The following is a 20,027-nucleotide window of genomic DNA, read 5'->3' as shown; positions in this document are numbered from 1 at the left end:
GCTACTTACATTTCAGTGTCTGCGAACACTTTTTACTATATAATATTAGAGCCAGGCTTTAATATTATATAAATTGACACTCATCTGTGTCAGAAAGTGCCATACGGCACTTTCTGAGTGAAGGGGGCATGTTTCATGTGCAGGCACTGCTGACACATGCCCCTGTGCTCGCCCCTGGTTCATGTCAGTTTAGATTAGATAGCAATGCGCCTTCCTGCATATGCAAGGTGGCTGCTATTCTAAATGGACATGAACCACTCCGTGCAAGAATAGCCTTATTCTTGCACGGAGCTTCATGAATCCTGGGGATTACCTTAGCTTCATAATTACTCCCCATCTTTATTCCAAGCATCTTATTGTTATCCTAATATTAATTGCTAGTATTTTAATTACTAAGGCAAACAGTAACTGGGACATTGGACACCCTTGTTTTGTGGCCTTTTTCATGTCAACTGCTTTAGAAGAAAATACATCCAGTTTTACATACACTTTATTTAGATTTTTTTTTTACTGATATAATAAAGTGAGTTGGACTGAATGTATATTCCCAACTCAGTGGATGAAAAGCTTTTCTGTACTGAGGCCTATACATAATGTTTCTTGTTTTTTACTGTTTAAAATACTAGTGTTAACATTCTTTTTATGTTGACTTGTTTTGGTCTTTTAAAAGTAAACCCAGGTTTATCAATTTTACCTACAGAAGGAATAGTTATAAAATATTTATTTCCATATTCACTAATCTAATGTTTAATAATGAAATTGGTCTACATAAATTGGAGATATTAAGGAATATTTCAGAGAAGGTGAAGATTTATATAATTTAAGAAGGCAAACATTTAAACAGTTCTGGTATAATCCCTTCTACATTAGGAAATTTATTATATTATTTTACCTAGTTGGAAACTTCTTTAAAGAATATTGGTCCTAAGAATGTATGTTTAATTGTCTGTGAAATGTTTGCAGTATCTAACTGATTAACTATTTTTCTTAAAACTATATTATGATTACTAGTTCATTGATTTAGGTATGTTATAATAAATTTTGTATTCTTTTAAAATGTCTTCTATGTAAATTTTTATCTTTTATGCTTTTTACTTCTGTAAACTGGTTTAACCCAGCCACTGGGGATGCACAAGCCAGTGCATTTCTTTGTGCCAGTCCCAATCTTGGATAAATGGGGACAGTTGCTTCAGGAAGGGCATCCAGCATAAAACTTCATCAAATATTTCATGCGAACACCAGTAAATATTTCCATAGCAGATCGGTCAAGGCCCGGGTTAACAATGACTGCCACCAGTACTGTTTGCCAACAGAGTGCTGGCGTTAATTGGGTTACTGTTGGCCGAAGGAGGAGAAGAGGCTGAAGGCATGGCCAAAGGCAGGAAGAGAGGAGAAAGGCTAGGACTGTGGTAGTGAGGGTCAGAACTTTGAATGTTGGCAGCATGACTGGTATAGGGAGAGAGCTAGCTGATATGATGGACAGAAGGAAGGTTGGTATATTGTGTGTGCAAGAGACCAGATGGAAGGGGAGTAAGGCTAGGTGTATCGGAGGTGGGTTCAAATTGTTTTATCATGGTCTGGATGGGAGGAGAAATGGCGTAGGAGATATCCTGAAGGAACAGTATGCTAAGAATGTTTAGGAGGTGAAAAGAGTGTCGGATAGAGTGATGTTTATGAAGCTGGAAATTGATGGTGTAATGATGAATGTTGTTAGTGCATATGCTCCACAAGTTGGGTGTGCGATGGATGAGAAAGAAAAAATTTGGAGTGAGTTGGATGAAGTGGTGATGACTGTACCCAAGGGTGAGAGAGTGGTGATTGGAGCAGATTTCAGTGGGCATGTTGGTGAAGGGAACAGAGGGATGAGGAAGTGATGGGTAGGTATGGTGTTAAACAAAGGAATGCAGAAGGTCAGATGGTAGTGGATTTTGTGAAAAGGATGGACATGGCTGTGGTGAATACGTATTTTAACAAGAGGGAGGAGCATAGGGTGACATACAAGAGTGGAGGAAGATGCACACAGGTGGATTATATCTTATGTAGGAGGGCCAGTTTGAAGGAGATTGGAGACTGTAAAGTGGTGACTGGGGAAAGTGTAGTTAGGCAGCATAGGATGGTGGTTTGTAGGATGACATTGGTGATCAAGAAGAGGAGGTGGAGTGTGAGGACAGCACCAAGGATCAAATGGTGAAAATTGAAAAAGGGTAATTGTGAGGTGGAGTTCAGGGATGAGTTAAGACAGGCACTGGGTGGCAGTGAAGAGTTGCTGGTCATATGACCTGTTTGGACCTATATTTAAAGAGTAAGGATCTTTGTATTTTTAGTATTGATGAAGGATTGTATCCGAAAGCTCTGCTGTTTGTATTAAAGTGTTTTTTCCTACTGAGTTTTTTGTCTGGCAGTGAAGAGTTACCAAATAGCTGGGTAACTACAGCAGAGCTAGTAAGGGAGATGGTTAGAAATGTGCTTGGTATGACATCTGGACAGAGGAAGGATGACAACGAGACATGGTGGTGGAATGAGGAAGTACAGGAGAGTATACAGAGAAAGAGGTTGGCAAAGAAGAAGTGGGATTTGTCAAAGGCAGATCATGCCTTTTAAACTTGGTTGACTTTTTCGAAACAGTCACCAAAGCCATTGATGAGGGAAAGGCAGTCCATACAGCCTACCTCGATCTGGCTAAGGCCTTCGATACAATACCCCACTCGGGTATCATTGAAAAACTCATCAGCTTAAATGTTAACCCATACATCACAAGATGGGTTGCAAACTGGCTGAGTGACAGAACCCACAGGGTCAGAGTCGCTGGCGCCATGTCAGACTCAAAGCCTGTCACAAGTGGTGTCCCACAGGGCTCAGTCCTGGGCCCACTCTTGTTTGGCATCTACTTTTCCCAGTACAAGCAAACACAGGAGGGTTATGGCTGACAAAGTTTGCAGATGACTGCAAACTGGGCCATAGTAGAAAACACATCTGACACAGATATCCTTCAGAAGGGTCTCACAGAAACGGATAACTGGTGCCAGAGCCACGGCCTAAAGTTAAATGCCAAAAATGCATAGTCATACCCTTCGGGAAAAACAAGGTTACCCCTAGCTACCAAATAGGTGGCAATCCACTGAGCACAGAAGAAGTTATCAGGGACCTGGGGACCCAGGTTGATAGTAGTCTGTCATTCGACACCCATGTAGCTAAAGTAGTCAGGAAGACCTTCTACATTGCCCACCTTATCATGAAGGGATTCTCATCTAGATCAAGGGAGGTCATAGTCTCCCTTTACTCATCACTCATCAGACCAATGATTGAGTACAATGCCCCATTGAATGTATCTGACCCGACACTTGCAGCAGCTGGAGAGGCCACAAAAGTTCCTCACCAAAAGGATAAAGGGTCTCAAAATCTGTCCTATGCTGCCCGACTGAAAGAACTCCAGCTCTATTCAGTAAACACCGCTTGCTCAGAGGTGACCTTTGCCTAACATACAAGGCCATGTCAAACCCAGATTTGATGAATATGCTTCACCTCAAAAAATCTAGGTCCATCAGAGCCACAAGGGCGGGAGACTTATACCTCGACACGGGCTTTAATAGGGGCGTGCTGGGGATAGATTCATCACCCAAAGACTCCCTATGCTGTGGAACAAAATCCCGGTACATGTGAGGCAGAGCACCTCGCTGGCCTTGTTCAAGAGAAATCTTGACCAATGGATGGGAGATCGCAGATATACCCCAGGGATTACCTCAGTGTCACTGCTCGACAGAGGCACAGCAAAATAATGGGTATAGTTCCCCATACTAAAGGGGTGGCGTAAGCCACAAAACGATGGGCTAGGCTTGTAAATGCCCTCGGGCAGATAGCCTAGTATGAACCTATGAACCTATGAACCTAAGATAGATGAAAAAAGTAGACAGGAGTATAAGGAGATGAGGTGCATGGCAAAGAGAGAGGTGGAGAAGGCTAAGGATAAGGCATATGAAGAGTTGTATGAAAGGTTGGACACTAAGGAGGGAGAAAAGGACCTGTACTGATTGGCTAGACAGAGGGACCGAGCTAGGAAAGATGTGCAGCAGGTAAAGGTGATAAACGATAATTTGGGAAACATACTCACAAGCGAGGAGAGTGTGTTGAGGAGATGGAAAGAGTACTTTGAGGGGATGATGAATGAAGATAATGAGAGGGAGAGAAGGTTGGATGATGTGCAGATAGTGAATCATGAAGTACAATGGATTAGCAAGGAGGAAGTAGGGATAGCTATGAAGAGGATGAAGAATGGAAAGGCTGTTGGTCCAGATGACATACCTGTGGAAGCATGGAAGTGTTTAGGTGAAATGGCAGTGGAATTTTTAACCATATTGTTTAATGAAATCTTGGAAAGTGAGAGGATGCCTGAGGAATGGAGAAAAAAGTGTTTTGGTAATGATTTTTAAGAATAAGGGTTATGTGCAGAGCTGTAGTAACTACAGAGGGATTAAATTGATTCAGTCACAGCATGAAGTTATGGGAAAGAGTAGTGGAAACTAGGTTAAGAAGGGACGTGATGATTAGTGATCAGCAGTATGGTTTCATGCTGGGAAAGAGCACTACAGTTGCTATGTTTGCTCTGAGTGTTGATGAAGAAGTACAGAAAAGGTCAGAAGGAGTTGCATTGTGTTTTTGTAGACTTAGAGAAAGGATATGACAGGGTGCCTAGAGTGGAGTCGTGGTATTGTATGAGGAAGTCAGGAGTGTCAGAGAAGTATGTAAGAGTGGTACAGGATATGTATGAGGGTAGTGTGACAGCGGTGAGGTCTGCAGTGGGAGTGACGTTAAGGATCAGCTTTGAGCCCTTTCTTATTTGCAATGGTGATGGACAGGTTGACAGACGAGATCAGACAGGAGTCCCTGTGGACTATGATGTTTGCAGATGACATTGTGATCTGTAGTGAGAGTAGGGAATAGGTGGAGGGGACCCGGGAGGGATGGAGATATGCTCTAGAGGGAAGAGGAATGAAGATCAGCAGGACTAAGACAGAATATATGCGTGTGAATGAGAGGGAGGATAGTGGAATGGTGAGGATGCAAGGAGTAGAGGTGGCGAAGGTGGATTAAATACTTGGGATCAATAGTTCAGAGTAATGGTGAGTGTGGAAGAGAGGTGAAGAAGAGAGTACAGGCAGGATGCAGTGGGTGGAGAAGAGTGTCAGGAGTGATTTGTGACAGACGAGTACCAGTAAGAGTGAAAGGGAAGGTCTACAAGAGGGTAGTGAGACCAGCTATGTTATATGGGTTGGAGACAGTGGCACTGACAAAAAAGGCAAGAGTTTGAGCTGGATGTGGCAGAGTTGAAGATGTTAAGATTTGCACTGGATGTGACGAGGGTGGACAGGATTAGGAATAAGTATAGTAGAGGGTCAGCCCAGGTTGGAAGGTTTGGAGACAAAGCCAGAGAGGCAAGATTACATTGGTTTGGACATGTGCTGAGAGGGATGCTGAGTATATTGGGAAAAATATGCTAAGGATGAAGCTACCAGGTAACAGGAGAAGAGGAAGGCCTAAGATAAGGTTTATGGATGTGGTCAGAGAGGACATGCAGGTGGTTGGTATGACAGAGCAAGATGCAGAGGACAGGAAGAAATGAAATCAGATGATCTGCTGTGGTGACCCCTAACGGGACAAGCTGAAAGAAGATGATGATTTCTGTAAACTGGTTTATTTTAGTTTGTATTTTAATATTTTATGTATGCTGTGTATATCTTTGATGGTCACTGAGTAAGATGCTGTTTTAGCTACTACAGTGTTAATGCTGTTTTATAAGTAGATATTGACAAGTGTTATTTAAAGAAGATATCAAATGAAGGTTAGCAGTGTCTCCTTTTAGAAATTTTAGTTTAAAAGAATGTAGCTTGTCTTGAATATTTAAAATATCTTTATTGCATTATCTGATTTTCTCTTTTCTCTTGCACCAAGTTGGTGACTCGCCATAAACATAGGTGTTGAAAGTGTCCCTGACTATAATTTTATCTCCTCCCTATTATTTGCTGCCATAAAAATTTCATTTCATTTAGGTGCCATTTTTAACTTAAAATTGTATGCTGAGATCTTATTAATTATAACCAATTTCTAAATTGTCACATTTAACAATAAAGCATTGTGGTCTGAGAGAGGATGTGGCATTTAAAGCTATTATTTTTACAAGACAAGTCATATGAGATCAAAATTCTGAGTTTGGATTGTGTGCCAGAATTATACAAGTAGTATAAATACCATGAAGAATCTGTTGTCCTTTAAAGAAAATTTATCTTTGTAATTTAACATTTCCATTAAGTTTTTAAAGCTTTGGCTGATAATATTAATTTTGGATTCTAGATGTCCTTGTTTCTGTTTTACTAAGAATAAAATTAAGCTCTTCTCCTGTAACCAGACTACCTTTTGCATTATTGAGAATACTGCTTCATGAAACATGCATACAATATAATAATTTTTGTAAATGGTCAGATACAAAACCTTTGTTAAAACTATATAGTCATCAGGCAGCAAAACAAGCTAGACATTAAGCTGTGACCTCTCTCATCACTAGATTTGCCATCAATGCCATTCACTAATTCCCACTGTATACTAATCTTTCACTATAACAGCAACATCAAGTGATGTACAAGTCCATTTCTGCTCTGGTGGCATAGAGGAATAAAGCCTTGACTATGGCCTAAGCAACCTGGGCTTGATTAGCATCTCAAGTGACTGATGGAGTGGCAGGAAGAGGTGGATGTGCCCATCTTGGGGGGAGGGTAGTACATCTCTAGATGAAGATCCCTGGTGGAGGCCAGGGACGTCCCCAGAAAAAGTGTGGTCAGTAGGGGTAGTGCAGCATGGCTGAGCTGTTGTGGAGACAGAGTGATACACCATGGATCCTCACACTGTACACACCTCAAGGGCCATAGCACGTTGCTGCCAGGGAAGGGGGGAAAATAAGGGTAGACCAATAAGTCCCCATGGACTGAAGCTCAGATGTGTTGAACCAAGTAGCCTGAGATCCAAGACTGGCCCTAGGAGATTACCAGAGTTAGTCCAGGGAGGGGCGTGGAGGAGCTGGTAGACATAGTTTGGACGGGGCATGGGGGCAAGGCTGATAACAAGGAAAGAAGGTTCGGGGAAAGGCAAAAAAAAGTGATATACAAGTCCATCTAGAATCATCGTCATCATCATCCCATCACTTTCAGTGCTCTCTGTGTACACAAAGTCTAAAAGGCCACAATACATCTAAAGCAGAGTGAGTGACATTATATGGGACTAATCATTATTTGAACTTGTCTACTATCTTATTTCTATCTGTGAATATTTTGGAGCAAGTGATGGAGTCTACTCCTTTAAATTATGTCTTTTCCCGCAAAGTGCATCCATTGTAATAAACTTGAAAACATTTCAGGCTGCTCAGGCAAAGTGAACATATTACCCTCTCTAGCTTACATCAAATATGCCAAAACTGGTGTTTTATGCCTTGAACATTAGAAGCCCTCTCTAAATTGTTACAAACTTCAGCAATCATTCTTCTTATCAATAAGAAACAGCATGCCACCACAACACTGGAGACTGTTCTAGTTTTCAGTGTTACATAGTGCTATCACTAATTTTCTTTCTTTGTTGTGCTGCTAAAATTGTCAGCACCCAAACTAAAGAAATTAGAAAATTCTTATAAAATGTCAGCATTCTCTCTCAGTGTAGCAGGGTAGTTTTATTTTATCTGAACTACTGAGAATGCAGCTTGACTTTAAAAAAGAAAGCTATAAAAATTAGAGAACAGACATTCAGTGAACAGTAAACTAATGAAACCTAATTCCTACTAGAATGAGATTTGATATATGTTTCAGCTAGATAATAACACTCTATGAAAGTATAATTTAACAAAAAAGGGACCTGTCTCATGCTAGTTGCCTCAGAGGGAACTTGACAATTTGTGCCGCTACATTTAAAGGGAAATGGGTTTCCCACCTATTAATCTACACTATTGGCATAAGAAAGCCAAAGACAAACATAGAAAAAAATCTTTAACTAATCTTTACAATCTAATTTACACATATATGAGTTAATTTTCTCAAGCACGTACTTACACATACACACACAGACTTTTGATCATTACTGTTTTACATTAAATATATAAATTACAAATAACATTAAAGTAATAAAGTAGAAATAGGGAAAAATCATTTGAACTTGGTAGTTTTCAATAAACAAAAAAAATCATTCAGAGAGGAAACATTTAATAGCTTTGGTTTAGAAATCTTTATTTTAAGATGTTTATTTTCCTTGGATGATTGTAAAATTATAGGGGAAATTGTGTTTCTTGTTGGCTGCTTCAGACCAGAGGGGTTAATCTGAAGATGTCTAAAGAAATAAGACTCAAGTCAATTTCTTCTGAGACAGAAACCAGTCTGTTATTTTTGAAATAAGATGTTGCTTCCTCCAGTCTGTTAAAAATTTGTGGACTTGACGATAGAAAAAAATATTCTTGCTGGATACAGTAAATGTACTCTGAAATTATTATTTTTCAGTATTCTATTGGCCAAATGTATTTCTTCTTTCCATAGGTGCAAAGTCACTGTCAAAACAGATATTATTCTGTCCCATTTTTATTTGTGACTCTGTCAAGGTATTTTTGAGTACTCATTTCTTATTTAAACAAGAAAGACATTTTAACTTAATGGATCTTGGTTTAGCTTTGGGACTGATATATCTCTTCTCATGGCTCCATGAGCCCTTTCTACTCCATATGACGATTCCTCCTGATGACTTAACAATTTGTGGTTCTCAGATAAAATGATAGAATATCCTATCCTATAGTCTTCTCCAACAGTCCTAATATCATTATACTGTTCCTTCTTTCTTCATACTTCCTTCATGGGCCCAGATAAAGAATAGTTGTGCAAAATGCTACCATAATGATAGATGTTCTCTTCTCTGTTGCAATATTTATAACATGGATGAGCTCCCCACTGTAGGTGAGCCGGCGTCAGCCAGTATACAAAATCTTCACTACTGCAGGGTGTGTGGTATGTCACACGTAGGCTGCAATCAGATGTAGGGCATAAAAGTGATGTGTGTGTGCACCATCCTCAGAAATGACTGCCAGCCTAAAGAATAGGGTAAGAATCATCCAAGAAAAGGCAAGGCCATGGGGAAGGAGGCAGAGATAGGAAAACAGCAACAGAGATGAGAAGGGCATCTATTGTTATGATAAGATTTTACACAACTATTATGTCATTCTATTTATCTGGTGCAGTATTCATAACATGACGGAGAATACCAAAGCTCATGAAGTAAGGGAGGAGGGAGTATCCAAGGAGTTTTCCAGGAAGCCCTGCAGTATGGCTCTGGCAAACCCTGCTCTAGATTTAGAGATTACATCTAATTTATAGTGTTTGGTGATGGTATGGACTGAGGTACATGTGGCTGCTTCAAGATTGAGTTAGTGTCCAATCCCTTGAAAAAGGCCCCAGATGAGGCAACAGCCCTGGTAGGATGAGCCCTAACAGGAGAATGGCGAGTCTTACCATGGTGAGTGTAGCAGAAGAAAGAAATCCAGGAGGAAATAGTCTGCTTGGACATGTCATGCCCCAGAGCTCTGGAGTGGTAAGAAACAAAAAACTGATCTGGCTAACAACCTTGGTCTTATCCAAATAAAATTTAAGTTGCCTGTGGACATCTGAAGTATGGAGGATCCTCTCACTAGAGGTCTGGGGAGAAGGGAAAAAGGTGGGTAAGTGTATGGACTGATTTAGAGATAGGTCACTGACTACCTTATGCATAAATGAGGGGGTTGCATGCAGGGTAACCCTGTCTTTGTGGAAGACCAGAAAGAGTGGAGATACCATAAGGGCATGCAGCTCAGACATTCATCTGGCTGAAGTTAAGGCTAGGAGTAACACAGTTTTCCAGGAAGAGTACTGAAGAAACACTGAGGAAGCTGGCTCAAAGGGTGAGTGAGTCAGCTTTTCCAAAACAAAGTTAAGGTCCCAGGGAGGCAGAACAGGTTTCCTGGGAAGCCTAATGTAAAAGACACCTGTAAGAAATTGTTTTGCCTCAAATCTGCTAGCTAAGGGAGAAGATAGAGGCAGACAGGCAGACATGGCTGACGTGAGCTTTTACTAAACAGTAAAATGAAACCAGTGCTGAGCAATTCACACAAATAAGTCAAAACCAGGGGAATTTCTACTGTTAATGGTTCCTGATTTCATTTCACCAGACTGAAAATCTCTTCCATTTTGCTAAGTAAGATTTTCTGGTATTTGGTTTCCTGGCCTCCTGTAGTACTGTAAGCATGTCCTCAGAGAACAGGTGTCTGTAAGGTATTAGTACCCTATCACCCACAGGGCCAACTGAAGAGTTGCCAAGTGGAGATGGATGAGGGTCCCTTTTTTCTTATGTGAGAAGGTCCACTCTGTGAGGTAACTTGTGGTGATTGCCCTTGGGTAAATGCAGGAGGAGAGGAAACCAGTGCTGTCTTGGCCAAAAGGGAATCATCAACAAAACTTTTGGTTTGTCCTACTGTATTTTGGACAGGACTTTTGGCATGAGGAGAAGGGGAGGGAATGCATATAGAAACATCCCCTTCCAAGAGAAAGGAAGGGTGTCCACTTTCCAGATCAGATGATTGGGCTTTCTGGCACAAAACTGTGGAAGTTGTCTGTTCATGAGGGAGGCAAAAAGGTCTGCTTGAGTAGTATCCCACTGCTGAACAATGTCTAGAAACACATCCCTTTGAAGCATCCATTCATGGGATAGTGTTTGGGACCTGCTTAGGTAATCTGCCATACAATTTTGACAGAATGGGATGTATACTGCCTGAAGGGTCACCTGGAATTTTACTGTCAGCTCCCAAGCTTGAAGAGCCAGTCTGCACAACAGATAGGATTTGGTCTCCCCCCTCCATTTCCTCATATAGCAGAGGACTATCATGTTGTCTGTAAACAGCTTCAGAGGTCCTGGTTAGAATAAGGATTAGAAAGTCTGCATGGCCAACAGCAGCACCCCCATTTCTCTTACACTGATGTGTTCCTTTAATCGAGGGGCAGACCAGATCCCTTTTACTTTCAGGTGACCGAATGTTGCTCCCCAATCTAAATCTGAGGCGTCTGTGCAGATCTCTTGGTGAGGAGCAGGAGGGTATAATGATAGTCCTGGGTTGAGGGACACTTGGTGTTCCTACTTCAGACAGGGGGTGAGAAAAATGGAGAATTCTAAGAGGTACTGGTATTGCATCCAAACTGATTTTAGATACCACTACCATCTCCTCATGTGGAGTTTGGCTAAGGGGAGCATGGGAATGGTGGATGCCATGATGCCTTAGACCCAGTGGAACTCTCTGGCTATAGTGTAGTAAAGCAGTAGAATGTTTTGGGAGTAAGAGATGAGGTCCTGTACCTTTTTTGGGGGAAGAGAGATCCTCAAAAGATCTGCTTGTATCCTACACCCCAGGAAAATTTGATCATGTGAAGGGGTGAAAAATGATTTTTTTTTTAAGTTTGTAGTGAACCCCAGATTTTGTAGGAGATTGATGGTGAATGCAATATTTCATTCCAGATCCTCTGTGGAGGTAGCTAGAAGGAGAAAGTCATCCAGATAAGGAAAGATGTCTATTCCCTGGAGTCTGCAGTGGGCAATCATGGGAGCAAGGCATTTGGTGAAGACCCTTGGTGTGGTAAAAAGCCTCAAGTGCAAGGCACAGAATTGAAAATGCCATGATGATAAAGAGAGGGGTAAAAACTTCCTGTAGTTGGGATGGATGGGAATGCGTGGATATGCATCTTTGATATCCAGAGTAATCTTGAAGGCTTGAGGCAGAATGAGTGGGAACAGAGTCTAGAGGGTAGGCATTCAGAAAGTGGGTACTCTTGGGAAGATATTGAGATGGGACAGGTTGAGGATGTGTCTCCAGGAACCTTCTGTCCTGGGCACCAGGAACAACCTGGAGTAAAATATTTTGCCTATTTGTTTTTTGGGGACACTCTGGATGGTCCCTTGGTTCAGTACTTCTAACTGAACCTCTATCAAAAAGGCAAGTTCTTCCCTGGGAGGTTGAGGGATGCCCCTGAAGGACAGTATTTGATCCCACACCATGAAGTACCCTTTTTGAACAACTGAGAGGATCCAGGCATCTTATTCTTTTCCAGCTGGTAGGGATAGGGGAAGGCACTGGGAAAGTGGGATGTGAGTGGGGGGCAGCAGTCAAAGAGAGGATGGCTTGTCTGGAAAGGGCTGCTTAGATGGCATAGTTGCCGGTGGGGCCCTAGGCTGTTGTGGTCTACTGTCACTCTTTTTTGCTCTGGGTTGTGTGACTGGAATGTCTACGCACAAATAGAGGCTTTGAAGGGTAATTTCTTTGGAACTTGGGTAGTGGGGAAACAAAAATATGTTTCAGTTCCTGCAGTTCTTTATGAAATTATTTTAACAGGCTAGCAGCAGAATTGTCCACAGGAGCATCAATAAGTTTGGCTTTTATGTCCTCAGGTAAGGGCTTAAGTCTTAGCCAAGATAACTGCCTCTGGATAGAGGCAGTTGCTCTGGCAGAAGCCTTTGCAGCATCATAGCTGCATTTTATGGAGTGATGTGCTACTTCAGAAGAAGCCAAACCAAACAGCTAGCCAAGGTTTTATTTGCTGAATCAGGTAAGCCTCCGATTACATGTGAAAATTGGTATATAATGTTCTAATGTGAATTTGGTCATGTTTGCTAATTTATGGCTCTGAATGTTAGACTGGCAGATGTATACTTTTTGCCTAGTCTATCCAGGATCCTGTTATCCTTGTCAGATGGTAAGAGGGTAGTGGAGGGCAGTAATTTTGATGGCTTGTCAGAAGCCACAGAAATTACAGAAGGGTCTGCAGAAGGACATCTGAAGAGAAACTTGCAGTCCACTTGGAGCTTGTTGAAGCAGTCTGGCTTTTTGGGGCAGGTGGCTGGGAATCTGGTGCCTGTGAAGCTCAGGCAAAAGCATTAAGAAAGGCAGGCAAGACAGGAGGGATAGCTGATGTGCTAGGTAATTCCACCTGTAATATGTCATAATATCTTTTCTGTACTTCAGTTACTTGGGTGCTATCCCATTTAAAGTGGTTGCTCATCTTAGCTAGGGTCTCTCCAAAGGACAGGTCTTCCATTGGTGAGTCTGTACCATTTTATTCCTCTTCTGGGGAGGCATAATCCAGGGGGGAGGGATCTGAGAAGAATAAGCCAGGGATTCATTGCGTGAGGATGCCTCTTTCTCAGATGTGTCTTCTTTCCTAATTCTTTTAAGTGGATAGAAAGTACTGGGTAGAGGGTCTGTAAAATCTGAAGGAGGCCTGAGTGACATAAGAGCATTGAAAAGGCCCTGAGTGAATTGCTGCCAATCACTTACAAGTTCTTTTGGTGGAGACAAATGCTTGGGTTTTTGTTTCTTTTTCCCATGCAGGTCTGCTTAACATATGGTAGGAGGGACCAATGTAGGCCTACATTTGATCAGGTTGGAATCTAACTCTTCCCTAACAAGGATCTGTGGAATTGCCTTAGGGCCTTCCATAATCATGAGCCATGGTTCCCTTGGACATCCGGCATGAATGCCTGCTCAGCTTCTGCGGACATGCTAATGCTTGGATACAAAATGGCCTGGATGTTGGGCTCAACCTGCGAATCTGAGCTATGAACTGGACATGTCTCAGGACTGTCCTCTGCCTCAAGAGAGACATTGGTATCCAGAGGTGCAGCAGAAGGTTCAAAGCTTTGCATTTTGGCCTTCTGCTTTAAAATTAATTTGGGTTTGAGCCCCGAGTATCTCTCCATAGCATTTTTTGCTAGCAGCTTTAAATGCTGATTCTCAAAGTATATTGCTAGGAAGGATGATCTACTCCTTAAAGTCTTTTGGAAAAATGCCTTACAAATACATCAGTTTTGTGGTCATGGTTTGGGCCTAGGCAGAACAGGCACTGGAGGTGGCTATCCTTATGTGGAATTTGTTGTCCATACTGGGACTTGCCCCTCTTGAATGACATGAACCCTGATCAAAGACAGTAGCAAAAGTCAAAAAATTCCCCAACCAGGTCACTTATCCCTCAGAGCTGCACACTCTAGGGACCTAAACCTTGTCACCACAATAAACAGGACATGCTAGAGGGATAGATTCCTGTCCCAGAGACTTCCTATACTCTGGAACAGGCTACTCATCTATGTCAAGCAAAGTTCCTCGTTAGCACTCTTCAAGAAAAGTCTTGATGAGTGGATGGGAAATATGGAAATACACCCTGGAGATCACTTCTGTGGCTCTGCTCGACAGGGGCAAAGGAAATTAATTTTCTTGGGTGGCATAAGCCAGAAAAGCTTGTTGGCTAGGCTTACTTAAGCCCTTGGGCCTAGTACAAACCTATGAACCTATGAACTTATTTGAATTTTGAAGAATTGCAAATGACTCTGAATCAGACTGTACATTGGAATCTGGCATCTGATGGCAGAGAAGTTCTGAGAATGGTGCACACATACGTCACTTTTATGGCAGATGTCAGATCGCAGCCTACATACAAAGTACCACACACCCCTACAGTAGTGAAGTCTTTCATATACTGGCCGACGTCGGGTTGCCTAGGGTGGGGAACTCTCCCATGTTATGAATACTGCAACAGATGACTAGAATTACATCATACCACACTGTTTGTTAAACAGTTCTAAACATGGCCTGGTGGAAATTCTTTTTAAGTCATTTAACCTGAGCCTGGCTGCAAGCTCAGTCCTAGAAGTACAACATACAGCACTGGTGATACCATTCCACAAAGGTGGCCCTACTACAAATTTTGAAACTATAAATCAACCATCAGCCTGATGAATTTCATTTGAAAGGCCATGGTTCACATTATAACAGACCTGATTAATATAGATATTAATCTCATCAGGGTAGATCTGCAGAAATGTGGTTTTGTAAACATAGGTTCTGTCTTCTGAATGTGGTAAATTTCTTGGCAAATGTAACAAAAGCTGCTCACCATGGTCATGCAGTCTACATTGATTTAGTCAAAAGATATCAAACCATTCCATATATTGGCATAACTGCATTGCAAACTACCCACTATGGGATAAGAAGGATATCTAATTAGCTTAAAGACAGAACCCATATAGGGATGGTGACAGTGACAGTATCAGAGAACATGACGGTGATGAGTGGTGGCCTGCAGAGCTAAGTGCTGGGACTGTGTCTAATTGGTATTCACTACTATGACCTACAAACTAAAACCCAACAACTGTCGCTAACCAGGTTTGCAGATGTTACGGAAGCCCTCCAGCAGGAAATTACACTTACACATGCCTGGTGCATTGAAAATCAGCTTAAATTAAATGCCAAAAATGCAACACTCTCACAGTTGGCAGACAAACCATTACTTTATCATGTAGCTCTGACAATACCCAAATTCAAAATTAAATATAGTTAAAAGCCTGGGAACTTGGGCTGATACTTCCCTCTCCTTTGATCACTATTAAGCAATGGCTGTTAGGAAATTATTTTAATTTGCACAGCTAATCACCAAGAGGAATAGTTTCCAGATTTAAAGATGTTATTGTTACCCTATTTTCAACACTGATTAGACCAAGTATAGAAAGCAATGCATCCTTTGGGATGTACCTCACCAGAAATATTAAAAAGTTGGAAAGACCACAGAACTTCCTACTAAAGAGAATCACAGGCTTAAAATCCATAAGATACCAGAAAAGACTTGAAACACTGTCCCTCCTTTCTGTGTCTAATAGGCTACTCAGATAAAACCTATGCTTTGCCTGCCAAGCAATAAATGACCCAGTAGTCCAAAATCTCTTTTACCATCACAAATCAAACAGTCCTACAAATACCAGAACACAAGACCTAATTCTTCTTCAGCAAAGCAGTAAAACAAAATGAGGAGAGAGAGAGAATTGTTATTCAGCAACTCCCTCACCCACTGGATGTAAGCGTCTTCTGATAAAGCATGTGAAACTCCACTTTCCTTCAACTGGGGCATAGATAACAGTTTCAGTATTCATAAAGCCACCCTGGAATTTGACAGACACAGTCCTTCTTGATAAGGGAGATAGATCTAGGGTGGAAGCTGGCAAAGAATAATGACTGCAAAACTCAGTAACCGTGAACTTCCATTGTTTCCTATGATAATCTGAGGGCAAAGGTGTAGGTGGGGATGGGGGTGTCACAAGCCATGTGGCAAAAAAAAATGTGTACTCAAAAGACATAATTAGAATTTTACCTCTGATGAACTGCCAACTCAATAAAGATGCATTTAGACTGTTACTGTACTCTTTGATCAGACCAGAAGTTTACTACAGCACCCAAAATGGAAAGAGTATAACACAAAATGTCACATAACAGCACTAAAGCCATATACACTAAAGCCAGCAGTGCCTGTCCCTGAAAGGGTATTTCTGTCTCCATTTGATATTCAAATACAAAACATTTGGGAAAAATTCATGGGTGTTGGCTATACAACATATCTAAGATAACAATTCTAATCACAGAACATTCACAGCATCATACCTGAATTTGGCTCTACAGCTTCAGCTTCTTGAAAGCATGCCAATGCAGACATGTTACAACTGACAGATATATCTTTTATTCTGAGACTTATATGTTTTTTACTGCTGACATAATGAAAACAGAGTGCCCTTATTGTGGACATTAGTGTTAGCCAGCCTTTTGTTCAGAGATCAAACAACCCCCATGTGGAAACCAATCATAGTACCAGGCTGGGAAATTAATAGCTCCATTTAAGAGTCTACAGTTCAGATCCCCAAAAGTCATTCACTCTATAGAAAAAAAAAAACAGTGACTTGTAATAAGGTACTTTGGTACAACATGTACGCATACATACTCACACACACACACACACACACACACACACACACACACACACACACACACACACACACACGCATACTGTGCTAGTATAATGTGCCCAGGATACTTTACCTTTTATTGACTAAGAATCACACTAATATAATGGCCCTGTTTGACAGATACTGTACCTCCCAAAAAACAAATCAATAACCATTTAGAAGTGATCATGTAATTGCCTTTATTTTCCTACACAGTCTGTCCTTCCCCCACACAGATGGCAACTTCTGGTAATCACTTCTTATATGTGATTGCCAAAAGTGATACAACAACAACCACAGTAATGTATTTCCACTTGCTGCTAAACAGTAACTCACCCGTGTGAATTTTCATAAAAGTTATAATTTTATGGTGCTATGGACAATGTGTTACCATTTGCCCATGTTACCATTGCCCACAGATCTACCTGGTTTCTTGCTAGAAAAAGTGAAAAAAAAAAAAATATATCACAGCAAATGTATTTCACATTGGAGTTTTAGACATTATACCCTGCCCCTCTCCACCAAGCAACAGCAATGATAACGTTATCATTATCTATCTGCCCTTTGCTTTCATTCACTGACTGTCCCCTCACAAGCAAATAACCACTTCTTGTTGCCAAAAGTGGTAAAAAAAAGAGCCTCAGTAATGCAGCTGCTGCTACAATAACTCTACAGTAACTCTGAATATCAAGCAGGGTAAAAAACGGATAAAATAAAAAAAAAAATAAAACAATGTGTATTCTGCTGTGTGTGGTGTCTACTTTTACCACTGCCCACAGTTCTATTTAGCTTCCTGAAACTGAAAAAGAAGTGCTACCTGGAAAATGAGACAGTCTCTGAAGATCCATTCATCTGCAATTGTTGTCTAGTCATATGACTAAAGATTGCAGGTTAAGGACTACAATCAACTGCTAAGGGCAAAAGACCACATGTAGCACAGTAGTACGATAAGCTCTGGCTACCAATGTCCTATTACTGTACTTGTGGGAAGACGAGAAGCCATGTTATAAACTGTATGATCTCTTATTACTTTTTGATTCATGGCCTGATTTGAAAACTGCCAATCCCAATATGAACCCTACCACATACTCTGAAGAAGGCCAGAACCACAGCATCATCTGCAAGTCAAAGTCAGACAAGAAAACTGCTGGCATATCTGCAATACTAAGGCAATGGTGTGAGATAGCTGTGATTTAAAGATAATGATTAGAGGCACAAAATAAAGTTTTATTTTTACATAAAAAATGCACGTATCACAGGATCATAGGAAGTTACTAGGCTAATGGCCCTAGGGCCCTTACAAGCCTAGCCAAGTTCTACCCTTATTTCCATGATCAGCTTCAATTGCCCCTGTCCAACAGGGACACAGGTGGAACCCACGGGGAGAATTTACAGTTACCCATCCAATCGTCCAGATTGCATTTGAAGAGGGCCAATGAGGTGCACTGTTTGACATGAAGTGGGAGTCCATTTTAAAGGTGTGGTATCCTCTGGGAGATGAAGCTCTCCCTCTAGAAGGTTCTATTACTGTCACATACCAGGTTAAGATCTTTAGAGCACATAACCCTTGTAACATTTGACTTGCAGATATGCAGCATTTCTAATAAAGCAGGGTCAAAAGATTGTCTTATATGCAAGGCATGGATCACCTCTGAGTAGTCTGTATGAAATAGAATAAAGTGACAGTGATTTCAGATGATCCACATAGGATAGATGCTGAAGACCTTGAATTTTCCTTGTGAGGAACCTTTGTGGTCTCTCCAATTGCTGCAGGTGCTTGGAAAGGTATATACCAAAAGGGGCATTGTACTCAATTATTGGCCTAATGAGGGAAGAGTACAGATAAGTTATAAGTTCTTTTTTTTCTGGATGAAATGCCCTTACTTATGGAATGAGCTATATAGAATGCCCTTCTTACCACTGTAGAGACATGGTGATCAAAGGTAAGGTTGCTGTCAATCTGTGTGCCCAGGTCTCTCGCCACTGAGTGCGCACTTAAGGTATTGTTATTGATGCGGTAGTTGACAGGAACATCACACTTAATGAAAGGGATGATAATACACTTTTTGCATTATTGCAGTATTGCTAGGCAGAATATAAATAATGCTTTATATCAGCACTCGTTGGAATATCTTAATTTTAAATGTTTTCAGTTTGCCATTCTTGAACAGGTAAAAGTGAACCCAAGAGGGGGTGATTTAAGAAATTTCCTGGATATAAGGGAAGCTTCTTGACAGATGGAGTTAAACAGTTTGAATGCCCCAGGTTTGAATGACAAAATTTCTTTGCAACTCTTTTTAAATATGAAAGCACTTAAATCTTTTTAACTTTTTTTGGAGACCGTGGTTATTTGTTTTAAACCATTTATTGACTTCAAAGACCCCATATAGAGTTGGAGTTTGTTTTTAATTATTTTTTAAAAGTGTTTTAGGAAAGACAATCCCCAGGATTCATGAAGCTCAGTGCAAGGACGGCATTAGCCTTGTGCCGACTTTGCGGCATAGAGATGGCGCAGCAGCACCACATGCATATTAATGAAGGCGCGCTGCCGTAATGGCCACGTGCATAAGAAACGTGCGCAAGTGCAGGGGGTGTGTCCAAGTGCTGCACAGAGGCATGAATATGTCAACTGCATACACGCAACCTAAAATGCTGACTAGTACAGCCTGCCTCTAATAGTAATCACTCCTGTCAGTGTCCGTGGATACTGAAATGTATGCAAAGCATACAAGACAGTTTTGCGAACACCAAATTAAAAAGTAAACACAAAGGCACATAGCTGAATATTGAGTCACCGTCCCTTGAATAAATGACATTTAAAACCCTGTGCCCGTATTCCATTGTAGTGTCGATTGTTATACCAAGTGGAAGCAAAACGCATCGTGTTAGCATGCAGCCAATTGCTAAGCCTAGCCCAATGGTTAGGGTTGCCACCTGTCCCACATTGTGAGGGACAGTCCCCCTCTAGGCAGTTGTGTCCATACCAAAACCATTATAAATGTCAAATGTCCTGCGATTGTAGGACATAATTATGTCCCATATGTTATGTAATAGTCCCATACCATATGTTATGTAATAGTCCCATACAATACTTATTTCCATATGTAAAATACCTAAATATTGCAAGAAACAGAATAAGTAAGTAAACAAAACAGAATAAGCAACTAAACTGCTAC

This window comes from Protopterus annectens, chromosome 11.part0 (genome assembly GCF_019279795.1).
Source record: "Protopterus annectens isolate FY-2018-M chromosome 11.part0, PAN1.0, whole genome shotgun sequence".
In the NCBI taxonomy this organism is placed as follows: Eukaryota; Metazoa; Chordata; order Ceratodontiformes; family Protopteridae; genus Protopterus; species Protopterus annectens.
Note: the sequence above shows the minus strand (reverse complement) of the source record.